Source organism: Trematomus bernacchii, unplaced genomic scaffold (assembly GCF_902827165.1).
Source record: "Trematomus bernacchii unplaced genomic scaffold, fTreBer1.1, whole genome shotgun sequence".
In the NCBI taxonomy this organism is placed as follows: domain Eukaryota; kingdom Metazoa; phylum Chordata; class Actinopteri; order Perciformes; family Nototheniidae; genus Trematomus; species Trematomus bernacchii.
Window position 1 is genome coordinate 1259698 of NW_022988050.1, and position 13037 is coordinate 1272734.

The 13037-nt window shown below is 39.7% G+C and overlaps 23 non-coding genes and 1 pseudogene across 23 annotated transcripts; 1 reads left to right on the top strand and 23 right to left on the bottom strand.

Moving 5' to 3' along the window:
• The window catches only part of LOC117473393, a 58000-nt pseudogene that overhangs the window by 27569 nt on the left and 17394 nt on the right, over nucleotides 1-13037 (top strand).
• On the bottom strand, nucleotides 115-198 carry trnai-uau. The gene is given in 2 exon segments: nucleotides 115-150; nucleotides 161-198. It is a non-coding gene; the product is annotated as a tRNA-Ile (tRNA).
• trnat-agu lies at nucleotides 774-846 on the bottom strand. Its single transcript has one exon. It is a non-coding gene; the product is annotated as a tRNA-Thr (tRNA).
• trnat-ugu lies at nucleotides 1200-1272 on the bottom strand. Its single transcript has one exon. It is a non-coding gene; the product is annotated as a tRNA-Thr (tRNA).
• trnat-cgu lies at nucleotides 1527-1598 on the bottom strand. Its single transcript has one exon. It is a non-coding gene; the product is annotated as a tRNA-Thr (tRNA).
• Nucleotides 1846-1939, bottom strand: trnai-uau. The gene is made up of 2 exons: nucleotides 1902-1939; nucleotides 1846-1881 (listed from the first exon to the last, which is right to left on the bottom strand). It is a non-coding gene; the product is annotated as a tRNA-Ile (tRNA).
• Nucleotides 3754-3826, bottom strand: trnat-agu. Its single transcript has one exon. It is a non-coding gene; the product is annotated as a tRNA-Thr (tRNA).
• Nucleotides 4171-4243, bottom strand: trnat-ugu. The gene has a single exon. It is a non-coding gene; the product is annotated as a tRNA-Thr (tRNA).
• trnat-cgu lies at nucleotides 4489-4560 on the bottom strand. Its single transcript has one exon. It is a non-coding gene; the product is annotated as a tRNA-Thr (tRNA).
• On the bottom strand, nucleotides 4808-4901 carry trnai-uau. Its single transcript has 2 exons — nucleotides 4864-4901; nucleotides 4808-4843 (listed from the first exon to the last, which is right to left on the bottom strand). It is a non-coding gene; the product is annotated as a tRNA-Ile (tRNA).
• trnat-agu lies at nucleotides 5326-5398 on the bottom strand. Its single transcript has one exon. It is a non-coding gene; the product is annotated as a tRNA-Thr (tRNA).
• trnat-ugu lies at nucleotides 5743-5815 on the bottom strand. Its single transcript has one exon. It is a non-coding gene; the product is annotated as a tRNA-Thr (tRNA).
• On the bottom strand, nucleotides 6069-6140 carry trnat-cgu. Its single transcript has one exon. It is a non-coding gene; the product is annotated as a tRNA-Thr (tRNA).
• Nucleotides 6388-6481, bottom strand: trnai-uau. Its single transcript has 2 exons — nucleotides 6444-6481; nucleotides 6388-6423 (listed from the first exon to the last, which is right to left on the bottom strand). It is a non-coding gene; the product is annotated as a tRNA-Ile (tRNA).
• trnat-agu lies at nucleotides 6902-6973 on the bottom strand. Its single transcript has one exon. It is a non-coding gene; the product is annotated as a tRNA-Thr (tRNA).
• Nucleotides 7640-7723, bottom strand: trnai-uau. The gene is given in 2 exon segments: nucleotides 7640-7675; nucleotides 7686-7723. It is a non-coding gene; the product is annotated as a tRNA-Ile (tRNA).
• trnat-agu lies at nucleotides 8297-8369 on the bottom strand. The gene has a single exon. It is a non-coding gene; the product is annotated as a tRNA-Thr (tRNA).
• Nucleotides 8714-8786, bottom strand: trnat-ugu. Its single transcript has one exon. It is a non-coding gene; the product is annotated as a tRNA-Thr (tRNA).
• trnat-cgu lies at nucleotides 9040-9111 on the bottom strand. The gene has a single exon. It is a non-coding gene; the product is annotated as a tRNA-Thr (tRNA).
• trnat-agu lies at nucleotides 9874-9945 on the bottom strand. Its single transcript has one exon. It is a non-coding gene; the product is annotated as a tRNA-Thr (tRNA).
• trnat-ugu lies at nucleotides 11686-11758 on the bottom strand. Its single transcript has one exon. It is a non-coding gene; the product is annotated as a tRNA-Thr (tRNA).
• On the bottom strand, nucleotides 12012-12083 carry trnat-cgu. The gene has a single exon. It is a non-coding gene; the product is annotated as a tRNA-Thr (tRNA).
• On the bottom strand, nucleotides 12331-12424 carry trnai-uau. Its single transcript has 2 exons — nucleotides 12387-12424; nucleotides 12331-12366 (listed from the first exon to the last, which is right to left on the bottom strand). It is a non-coding gene; the product is annotated as a tRNA-Ile (tRNA).
• Nucleotides 12845-12916, bottom strand: trnat-agu. The gene has a single exon. It is a non-coding gene; the product is annotated as a tRNA-Thr (tRNA).

Here is a 13037-nt window from a genome sequence, read left to right on the forward strand (position 1 = left end):
TGGCCTGTGAGATTTAATGAATGACTCAATGAGCACCGAAAAACTCTTTCCGTATGCTTCACTCCAAGTAGTTTAACTCAGATAATATCCTTTGAATGCAGGTTAAAACTTCTCTGCTTCAGGTGAGGCTTGAACTCACAACCTCAGCAGGTTACTGTCTTATAAGTACCGCGCGCTGACCGATTGCGCCACTGGAGCACAAAATGTCAATGAGATCAAAAACAATAGCCATTACCCTTACATTTTCTAAATGTATCGGTTATTATAACCAAACACTCTCCTATGCTCTAGAGCAGGAATGGGCAAATGGCGGCCCTCAGATCAATTTAGAAACAACGTAATTAATTAAAAAAAGTCAAACATATATTTTTTTAACTTGTAGTACTGATACCGTCCACTAGACTCCTTACGTCGCGAGCTGCGTACACGATGTCATCTTAATGTTTAATCTTAATGCACACGCATTTTCCGTGCTAAACCAAAGTTGCCCATCCCTGCTCTAGAGTCTTTCTTTTAGGCTTTAATTTGTCACTAGAAAGTGAAATGGGTGCTTTTAGGAACACCCAACCTCTATAAATTATGATTTTCTCAAATACCGTTCTTTATATAGATATTTACCAGTGGGCATCAGATAAATCTAGATTAAAAAAATCGAGGTCATACATAATCTAAGCCATTTTGAAGTACAAACTATACCAAACATTTACTATTGCATGTAATTGAACGTGGTAATGATGAGAGGCTTATCTTAAAAGATGCTCTCTGTAACAAAGAGGCACTGCTGGGAGTTGAACCCAGGATCTCCTGTTTACTAGACAGGCTCTTTACCAACTAAGCCACAGCACCACCTTCAGATTTTGTTCTTCTCAGTTATGGGCTCAGCTGTTTCCTTTCATTCTTCCACAACAAATGTATTATCAGGCTGCAAATAATATATATAATATAAAAAGTCCCAAATCCACTGCTGTATTTAACATTCGTTATCAAGGTAATAGGATGTGTCACAAAGTGCTGTCTCATTGTATTTATACTTTTGAGATCTTGCACTCGCAGGTATTTACCAGGTGACATCAGACCATCTGCGAGGGTTCATCAATCACATTGGGAATGGCCGTTTGATCATTTTTACGCCCAAACTAAACCCCTTACTTCTGATATAAATAAAAGACAGACTTCTAGATATATCTTCTGTAACAAAGAGGCACTGCTGGGATTTGGACCCAGGATCTCCTGTTTACAAGACAGGCGCTTTGACCGCTAAGCTACAGCGCCTACTTTGCAAATGTTTTTTGTTAAAAGGAAGTTGATTTTACTCACTTTTTAAAGCCTGCAGATCCACACAATGAGTTTAGGTGAGTAACTCTGAATATAAAGAAACTTTGTTTGAAAAAATGATCAAGAGTGCACTTTTACCTGCTCAATGTTGGATGTGATTGTGTGGACTGTGGTGGGATGTGAAACTAACCTTTTTTTGGGTGGTATTGTAAATTTCATTCAGTGCTGTAGAGATAATCTCTGTATCAAAGAGGCACTGCTGGGATTTGAACCCAGGATCTCCTGTTTACGAGACAGGCGCTTTACCACTAAGCCACAGCGCCTATATCACCAGTGCACCAACACATGGTCTGCCTCATGTGGAAGCCCCTCTTTAGTTTCTCACCTGCTGAGCCCAGAGTAAAATGTTTCTGTGTGCACAAACTACAGGTGAACAGCAAACACCAGTCTGATGTTGGTGACAGTACGACTATCTAGGACAAAGTTAAAGTGGGGGTGCCGAATCCGGCAGCACCAACACCTTTTTAAACTTTCATGTTGCGTGCAGATGACTAGAAAGCTAAACTTCTCTGCTCCAGGTGAGGCTTGAACTCACAACCTCGGCATCACTCTGCAGGTTACTGTCTTATAAGTACCGCGCGCTGACCGATTGCGCCACTGGAGCACAAAATGGCAATAATATCAAAAACAATAGCCATTACTCTTGAATTTTCTAAATATATCTGTTATTATAACCAAATCTTTTCCTATGCTCTAGACTAGAGAGTCTTTCGTTTAGGCTTTAATTTGTCAGTAGAAAGTGAAATGGGTGCTTTTAGGAACACCCAACCTCTATAAATTATGATTTTCTCAAATACCGTTCTTTATATAGATATTTACCAGTGGGCATCAGATAAATCTAGATAAAAAAATCGAGTTTATACACACAAATTAATCCAAACCATTACTTCAGAGGTGGATAACAGTCAACTTTAAACCTTAATCGAAGCCATTTTGAAGTACAAACTATACCAAACATTTACTGTTGAATGTAATTGAACGTGGTAACGATGAGAGCTTTATCTAAATGCTCTCTGTAACAAACAGGCGCTGCTGGAGTTGAACCCAGGATCTCCTGTTTACTAGACAGGCACTTTACCGTTAAGCCACAGCACCGCTCTTACTGTTTCTGTTTTTCTCAGATACTGTGCTCAGTAGTTTCCTCTCATTCTTCACAGGCGCTTTACAACTTAGCCACAGCGCCCGTTTCTCAATCCACTACCTCCTTACTTTTTAACTTCCAGTGTGTCATTTTATTTCTACAAATGTTTATTCACGCTGATAAATGTGCAATCATAAAGTCCCAAACCGAAAACATGTTTAGTTGTCATCCTGTGTGTCCGTTTGTCAAAGTCAGGTATTACATTGGTAATGCCCTAATATAGTTTTACGCCCAAACTAAACCAAACCCTTATTTCAGAGGTGGATAACACACCTAATTCAAGAGATATTGTCTGTAACAAAGAGGCGCTGCTGGGATTTGGACCCAGGATCTCCTGTTTACAAGACAGCCGCTTTGACCGCTAAGCCACAGCACGTCTCAATAGTTTTCTTTTCCTTCTCTCTCCTGAATTTATTTATTATAACCAAAGTAAACCAAAGCCATATGACCATATTTACCGTGTGTCCAATGCATACTGTATGGCTTCTGTCACATTCATCAATATTTGGCCTGTGAGATTTAATGAATGACTCAATGAGCACCGAAAAACTCTTTCCGTATGCTTCACTCCAAGTAGTTTAACTCAGATAATATCCTTTGAATGCAGGTTAAAACTTCTCTGCTTCAGGTGAGGCTTGAACTCACAACCTCAGCAGGTTACTGTCTTATAAGTACCGCGCACTGACCGATTGCGCCACTGGAGCACAAAATGTCAATAAGATCAAAAACAATAGCCATTACCCTTACATTTTCTAAATGTATCGGTTATTATAACCAAACACTCTCCTATGCTCTAGAGCAGGAATGGGCAAATGGCGGCCCTCAGATCAATTCAGAAACAACGTAATTAATTAAAAAAGTCAAACATATATTTTTTTAACTTGTAGTACTGATACCGTCCACTAGACTCCTTACGTCGCGAGCTGCGTACACGATGTCATCTTAATGTTTAATCTTAATGCACACGCATTTTCCGTGCTAAACCAAAGTTGCCCATCCCTGCTCTAGAGTCTTTCTTTTAGGCTTTAATTTGTCACTAGAAAGTGAAATGGGTGCTTTTAGGAACACCCAACCTCTATAAATTATGATTTTCTCAAATACCGTTCTTTATATAGATATTTACCAGTGGGCATCAGATAAATCTAGATTAAAAAATCGAGGTCATACATAATCTAAGCCATTTTGAAGTACAAACTATACCAAACATTTACTATTGAATGTAATTGAACGTGGTAATGATGAGAGGCTTATCTTAAAAGTTGCTCTCTGTAACAAAGAGGCACTGCTGGGAGTTGAACCCAGGATCTCCTGTTTACTAGACAGGCTCTTTACCAACTAAGCCACAGCACCACCTTCAGATTTTGTTCTTCTCAGTTATGGGCTCAGCTGTTTCCTTTCATTCTTCCACAACAAATGTATTATCAGGCTGCAAATAATATAAAAAGTCCCAAATCCACTGCTGTATTTAACATTCGTCATCAAGGTAATAGGATGTGTCACAAAGTGCTGTCTCATTGTATTTATACTTTTGAGATCTTGCACTCGCAGGTATTTACCAGGTGACATCAGACCATCTGCGAGGGTTCATCAATCACATTGGGAATGGCCGTTTGATCATTTTTACGCCCAAACTAAAACCCTTACTTCTGATATAAATAAAAGACAGACTTCTAGATATATCTTCTGTAACAAAGAGGCACTGCTGGGATTTGGACCCAGGATCTCCTGTTTACAAGACAGGCGCTTTGACCGCTAAGCTACAGCGCCTACTTTGCAAATGTTTTTTGTTAAAAGGAAGTTGATTTTACTCACTTTTTAAAGCCTGCAGATCCACACAATGAGTTTAGGTGAGTAACTCTGAATATAAAGAAACTTTGTTTGAAAAAAATGATCAAGAGTGCACTTTTACCTGCTCAATGTTGGATGTGATTGTGGTGGGATGTGAAACTAACCTTTTTTGTGTGGTATTGTAAATTGCCTTCAGTGCTGTAGAGATAATCTCTGTATCAAAGAGGCACTGCTGGGATTTGAACCCAGGATCTCCTGTTTACGAGACAGGCGCTTTACCACTAAGCCACAGCGCCTATATCACCAGTGCACCAACACATGGTCTGCCTCGTGTGGAAGCCCCTCTTTAGTTTCTCACCTGCTGAGCCCAGAGTAAAATGTTTCTGTGTGCACAAACTACAGGTGAACAGCAAACACCAGTCTGATGTTGGTGACAGTACGACTATCTAGGACAAAGTTAAAGTGGGGGTGCCGAATCCGGCAGCACCAACACCTTTTTAAACTTTCATGTTGCGTGCAGATGACTAGAAAGCTAAACTTCTCTGCTCCAGGTGAGGCTTGAACTCACAACCTCGGCATCACTCTGCAGGTTACTGTCTTATAAGTACCGTGCGCTGACCGATTGCGCCACTGGAGCACAAAATGGCAATAATATCAAAAACAATAGCCATTACTCTTGAATTTTCTAAATGTATCTGTTATTATAACCAAATCTTTTCCTATGCTCTAGACTAGAGAGTCTTTCGTTTAGGCTTTCATTTGTCAGTAGAAAGTGAAATGGGTGCTTTTAGGAACACCCAACCTCTATAAATTATGATTTTCTCAAATACCGTTCTTTATATAGATATTTACCAGTGGGCATCAGATAAATCTAGATCAAAAAATCGAGTTTATACACACAAATTAATCCAAACCATTACCTCAGAGGTGGATAACAGTCAACTTTAAACCTTAATCGAAGCCATTTTGAAGTACAAACTATACCAAACATTTACTATTGAATGTAATTGAACGTGGTAATGATGAGAGGCTTATCTTAAAAGTTGCTCTCTGTAACAAAGAGGCACTGCTGGGAGTTGAACCCAGGATCTCCTGTTTACTAGACAGGCTCTTTACCAACTAAGCCACAGCACCACCTTCAGATTTTGTTCTTCTCAGTTATGGGCTCAGCTGTTTCCTTTCATTCTTCCACAACAAATGTATTATCAGGCTGCAAATAATATAAAAAGTCCCAAATCCACTGCTGTATTTAACATTCGTCATCAAGGTAATAGGATGTGTCACAAAGTGCTGTCTCATTGTATTTATACTTTTGAGATCTTGCACTCGCAGGTATTTACCAGGTGACATCAGACCATCTGCGAGGGTTCATCAATCACATTGGGAATGGCCGTTTGATCATTTTTACGCCCAAACTAAAACCCTTACTTCTGATATAAATAAAAGACAGACTTCTAGATATATCTTCTGTAACAAAGAGGCACTGCTGGGATTTGGACCCAGGATCTCCTGTTTACAAGACAGGCGCTTTGACCGCTAAGCTACAGCGCCTACTTTGCAAATGTTTTTTGTTAAAAGGAAGTTGATTTTACTCACTTTTTAAAGCCTGCAGATCCACACAATGAGTTTAGGTGAGTAACTCTGAATATAAAGAAACTTTGTTTGAAAAAATGATCAAGCGTGCACTTTTACCTGCTCAATGTTGGATGTGATTGTGTGGACTGTGGTGGGATGTGAAACTAACCTTTTTTGGGTGGTATTGTAAATTGCATTCAGTGCTGTAGAGATAATCTCTGTATCAAAGAGGCACTGCTGGGATTTGAACCCAGGATCTCCTGTTTACGAGACAGGCGCTTTACCACTAAGCCACAGCGCCTATATCACCAGTGCACCAACACATGGTCTGCCTCATGTGGAAGCCCCTCTTTAGTTTCTCACCTACTGAGCCCAGAGTAAAATGTTTCTGTGTGCACAAACTACAGGTGAACAGCAAACACCAGTCTGATGTTGGTGACAGTACGACTATCTAGGACAAAGTTAAAGTGGGGGTGCCGAATCCGGCAGCACCAACACCTTTTTAAACTTTCATGTTGCGTGCAGATGACTAGAAAGCTAAACTTCTCTGCTCCAGGTGAGGCTTGAACTCACAACCTCGGCATCACTCTGCAGGTTACTGTCTTATAAGTACCGCGCGCTGACCGATTGCGCCACTGGAGCACAAAATGGCAATAATATCAAAAACAATAGCCATTACTCTTGAATTTTCTAAATATATCTGTTATTATAACCAAATCTTTTCCTATGCTCTAGACTAGAGAGTCTTTCGTTTAGGCTTTAATTTGTCAGTAGAAAGTGAAATGGGTGCTTTTAGGAACACCCAACCTCTATAAATTATGATTTTCTCAAATACCGTTCTTTATATAGATATTTACCAGTGGGCATCAGATAAATCTAGATAAAAAAATCGAGTTTATACACACAAATTAATCCAAACCATTACTTCAGAGGTGGATAACAGTCAACTTTAAACCTTAATCGAAGCCATTTTGAAGTACAAACTATACCAAACATTTACTGTTGAATGTAATTGAACGTGGTAACGATGAGAGCTTTATCTAAATGCTCTCTGTAACAAACAGGCGCTGCTGGGAGTTGAACCCAGGATCTCCTGTTTACTAGACAGGCGCTTTACCGTTAAGCCACAGCACCGCTCTTACTGTTTCTGTTTTTCTCAGATACTGTGCTCAGTAGTTTCCTCTCATTCTTCACAGGCGCTTTACAACTTAGCCACAGCGCCCGTTTCTCAATCCACTACCTCCTTACTTTTTAACTTCCAGTGTGTCATTTTATTTCTACAAATGTTTATTCACGCTGATAAATGTGCAATCATAAAGTCCCAAACCGAAAACATGTTTAGTTGTCATCCTGTGTGTCCGTTTGTCAAAGTCAGGTATTACATTGGTAATGCCCTAATATAGTTTTACGCCCAAACTAAACCAAACCCTTATTTCAGAGGTGGATAACACACCTAATTCAAGAGATATTGTCTGTAACAAAGAGGCGCTGCTGGGATTTGGACCCAGGATCTCCTGTTTACAAGACAGCCGCTTTGACCGCTAAGCCACAGCACGTCTCAATAGTTTTCTTTTCCTTCTCTCTCCTGAATTTATTTATTATAACCAAAGTAAACCAAAGCCATATGACCATATTTACCGTGTGTCCAATGCATACTGTATGGCTTCTGTCACATTCATCAATATTTGGCCTGTGAGATTTAATGAATGACTCAATGAGCACCGAAAAACTCTTTCCGTATGCTTCACTCCAAGTAGTTTAACTCAGATAATATCCTTTGAATGCAGGTTAAAACTTCTCTGCTTCAGGTGAGGCTTGAACTCACAACCTCAGCAGGTTACTGTCTTATAAGTACCGCGCGCTGACCGATTGCGCCACTGGAGCACAAAATGTCAATAAGATCAAAAACAATAGCCATTACCCTTAAATGTTCTAAATGTATCGGTTATTATAACCAAACACTCTCCTATGCTCTAGAGCAGGAATGGGCAAATGGCGGCCCTCAGATCAATTTAGAAACAACGTAATTAATTAAAAAAGTCAAACATATATTTTTTTAACTTGTAGTACTGATACCGTCCACTAGACTCCTTACGTCGCGAGCTGCGTACACGATGTCATCTTAATGTTTAATCTTAATGCACACGCATTTTCCGTGCTAAACCAAAGTTGCCCATCCCTGCTCTAGAGTCTTTCTTTTAGGCTTTAATTTGTCACTAGAAAGTGAAATGGGTGCTTTTAGGAACACCCAACCTCTATAAATTATGATTTTCTCAAATACCGTTCTTTATATAGATATTTACCAGTGGGCATCAGATAAATCTAGATTAAAAAATCGAGGTCATACATAATCTAAGCCATTTTGAAGTACAAACTATACCAAACATTTACTATTGAATGTAATTGAACGTGGTAATGATGAGAGGCTTATCTTAAAAGTTGCTCTCTGTAACAAAGAGGCACTGCTGGGAGTTGAACCCAGGATCTCCTGTTTACTAGACAGGCTCTTTACCAACTAAGCCACAGCACCACCTTCAGATTTTGTTCTTCTCAGTTATGGGCTCAGCTGTTTCCTTTCATTCTTCCACAACAAATGTATTATCAGGCTGCAAATAATATAAAAAGTCCCAAATCCACTGCTGTATTTAACATTCGTCATCAAGGTAATAGGATGTGTCACAAAGTGCTGTCTCATTGTATTTATACTTTTGAGATCTTGCACTCGCAGGTATTTACCAGGTGACATCAGACCATCTGCGAGGGTTCATCAATCACATTGGGAATGGCCGTTTGATCATTTTTACGCCCAAACTAAAACCCTTACTTCTGATATAAATAAAAGACAGACTTCTAGATATATCTTCTGTAACAAAGAGGCACTGCTGGGATTTGGACCCAGGATCTCCTGTTTACAAGACAGGCGCTTTGACCGCTAAGCTACAGCACCTACTTTGCAAATGTTTTTTGTTAAAAGGAAGTTGATTTTACTCACTTTTTAAAGCCTGCAGATCCACACAATGAGTTTAGGTGAGTAACTCTGAATATAAAGAAACTTTGTTTGAAAAAATGATCAAGAGTGCACTTTTACCTGCTCAATGTTGGATGTGATTGTGTGGACTGTGGTGGGATGTGAAACTAACCTTTTTTGGGTGGTATTGTAAATTGCATTCAGTGCTGTAGAGATAATCTCTGTATCAAAGAGGCACTGCTGGGATTTGAACCCAGGATCTCCTGTTTACGAGACAGGCGCTTTACCACTAAGCCACAGCGCCTATATCACCAGTGCACCAACACATGGTCTGCCTCATGTGGAAGCCCCTCTTTAGTTTCTCACCTGCTGAGCCCAGAGTAAAATGTTTCTGTGTGCACAAACTACAGGTGAACAGCAAACACCAGTCTGATGTTGGTGACAGTACGACTATCTAGGACAAAGTTAAAGTGGGGGTGCCGAATCCGGCAGCACCAACACCTTTTTAAACTTTCATGTTGCGTGCAGATGACTAGAAAGCTAAACTTCTCTGCTCCAGGTGAGGCTTGAACTCACAACCTCGGCATCACTCTGCAGGTTACTGTCTTATAAGTACCGCTGCGCTGACCGATTGCGCCACTGGAGCACAAAATGGCAATAATATCAAAAACAATAGCCATTACTCTTGAATTTTCTAAATATATCTGTTATTATAACCAAATCTTTTCCTATGCTCTAGACTAGAGAGTCTTTCGTTTAGGCTTTAATTTGTCAGTAGAAAGTGAAATGGGTGCTTTTAGGAACACCCAACCTCTATAAATTATGATTTTCTCAAATACCGTTCTTTATATAGATATTTACCAGTGGGCATCAGATAAATCTAGATAAAAAAATCGAGTTTATACACACAAATTAATCCAAACCATTACTTCAGAGGTGGATAACAGTCAACTTTAAACCTTAATCGAAGCCATTTTGAAGTACAAACTATACCAAACATTTACTGTTGAATGTAATTGAACGTGGTAACGATGAGAGCTTTATCTAAATGCTCTCTGTAACAAACAGGCGCTGCTGGGAGTTGAACCCAGGATCTCCTGTTTACTAGACAGGCGCTTTACCGTTAAGCCACAGCACCGCTCTTACTGTTTCTGTTTTTCTCAGATACTGTGCTCAGTAGTTTCCTCTCATTCTTCACAGGCGCTTTACAACTTAGCCACAGCGCCCGTTTCTCAATCCACTACCTCCTTACTTTTTAACTTCCAGTGTGTCATTTTATTTCTACAAATGTTTATTCACGCTGATAAATGTGCAATCATAAAGTCCCAAACCGAAAACATGTTTAGTTGTCATCCTGTGTGTCCGTTTGTCAAAGTCAGGTATTACATTGGTAATGCCCTAATATAGTTTTACGCCCAAACTAAACCAAACCCTTATTTCAGAGGTGGATAACACACCTAATTCAAGAGATATTGTCTGTAACAAAGAGGTGCTGCTGGGATTTGGACCCAGGATCTCCTGTTTACAAGACAGCCGATTTGACCGCTAAGCCACAGCACGTCTCAATAGTTTTCTTTTCCTTCTCTCTCCTGAATTTATTTATTATAACCAAAGTAAACCAAAGCCATATGACCATATTTACCGTGTGTCCAATGCATACTGTATGGCTTCTGTCACATTCATCAATATTTGGCCTGTGATATTTAATGAATGACTCAATGAGCACCGAAAAACTCTTTCCGTATGCTTCACTCCAAGTAGTTTAACTCAGATAATATCCTTTGAATGCAGGTTAAAACTTCTCTGCTTCAGGTGAGGCTTGAACTCACAACCTCAGCAGGTTACTGTCTTATAAGTACCGCGCACTGACCGATTGCGCCACTGGAGCACAAAATGTCAATAAGATCAAAAACAATAGCCATTACCCTTGAATTTTCTAAATGTATCGGTTATTATAACCAAACACTCTCCTATGCTCTAGAGCAGGAATGGGCAAATGGCGGCCCTCAGATCAATTTAGAAACAACGTAATTAATTAAAAAAGTCAAACATATATTTTTTTAACTTGTAGTACTGATACCGTCCACTAGACTCCTTACGTCGCGAGCTGCGTACACGATGTCATCTTAATGTTTAATCTTAATGCACACGCATTTTCCGTGCTAAACCAAAGTTGCCCATCCCTGCTCTAGAGTCTTTCTTTTAGGCTTTAATTTGTCACTAGAAAGTGAAATGGGTGCTTTTAGGAACACCCAACCTCTATAAATTATGATTTTCTCAAATACCGTTCTTTATATAGATATTTACCAGTGGGCATCAGATAAATCTAGATTAAAAAATCGAGGTCATACATAATCTAAGCCATTTTGAAGTACAAACTATACCAAACATTTACTATTGAATGTAATTGAACGTGGTAATGATGAGAGGCTTATCTTAAAAGTAGCTCTCTGTAACAAAGAGGCACTGCTGGGAGTTGAACCCAGGATCTCCTGTTTACTAGACAGGCTCTTTACCAACTAAGCCATAGCACCACCTTCAGATTTTGTTCTTCTCAGTTATGGGCTCAGCTGTTTCCTTTCATTCTTCCACAACAAATGTATTATCAGGCTGCAAATAATATAAAAAGTCCCAAATCCACTGCTGTATTTAACATTCGTCATCAAGGTAATAGGATGTGTCACAAAGTGCTGTCTCATTGTATTTATACTTTTGAGATCTTGCACTCGCAGGTATTTACCAGGTGACATCAGATAATCTGCGAGGGTTCATCAATCACATTGGGAATGGCCGTTTGATCATTTTTACGCCCAAACTAAAACCCTTACTTCTGATATAACTAAAAGACAGACTTCTAGATATATCTTCTGTAACAAAGAGGCACTGCTGGGATTTGGACCCAGGATCTCCTGTTTACAAGACAGGCGCTTTGACCGCTAAGCTACAGCGCCTACTTTGCAAATGTTTTTTGTTAAAAGGAAGTTGATTTTACTCACTTTTTAAAGCCTGCAGATCCACACAATGAGTTTAGGTGAGTAACTCTGAATATAAAGAAACTTTGTTTGAAAAAATGATCAAGAGTGCACTTTTACCTGCTCAATGTTGGATGTGATTGTGTGGACTGTGGTGGGATGTGAAACTAACCTTTTTTGGGTGGTATTGTAAATTGCATTCAGTGCTGTAGAGATAATCTCTGTATCAAAGAGGCACTGCTGGGATTTGAACCCAGGATCTCCTGTTTACGAGACAGGCGCTTTACCACTAAGCCACAGCGCCTATATCACCAGTGCACCAACACATGGTCTGCCTCATGTGGAAGCCCCTCTTTAGTTTCTCACCTGCTGAGCCCAGAGTAAAATGTTTCTGTGTGCACAAACTACAGGTGAACAGCAAACACCAGTCTGATGTTGGTGACAGTACGACTATCTAGGACAAAGTTAAAGTGGGGGTGCCGAATCCGGCAGCACCAACACCTTTTTAAACTTTCATGTTGCGTGCAGATGACTAGAAAGCTAAACTTCTCTGCTCCAGGTGAGGCTTGAACTCACAACCTCGGCATCACTCTGCAGGTTACTGTCTTATAAGTACCGTGCGCTGACCGATTGCGCCACTGGAGCACAAAATGGCAATAATATCAAAAACAATAGCCATTACTCTTGAATTTTCTAAATGTATCTGTTATTATAACCAAATCTTTTCCTATGCTCTAGACTAGAGAGTCTTTCGTTTAGGCTTTAATTTGTCAGTAGAAAGTGAAATGGGTGCTTTTAGGAACACCCAACCTCTATAAATTATGATTTTCTCAAATACCGTTCTTTATATAGATATTTACCAGTGGGCATCAGATAAATCTAGATCAAAAAATCGAGTTTATACACACAAATTAATCCAAACCATTACTTCAGAGGTGGATAACAGTCAACTTTAAACCTTAATCGAAGCCATTTTGAAGTACAAACTATACCAAACATTTACTGTTGAATGTAATTGAACGTGGTAACGATGAGAGCTTTATCTAAATGCTCTCTGTAACAAAGAGGCGCTGCTGGGAGTTGAACCCAGGATCTCCTGTTTACTAGACAGGCGCTTTACCGTTAAGCCACAGCACCGCTCTTACTGTTTCTGTTTTTCTCAGATACTGTGCTCAGTAGTTTCCTCTCATTCTTCACAGGCGCTTTACAACTTAGCCACAGCGCCCGTTTCTCAATCCACTACCTCCTTACTTTTTAA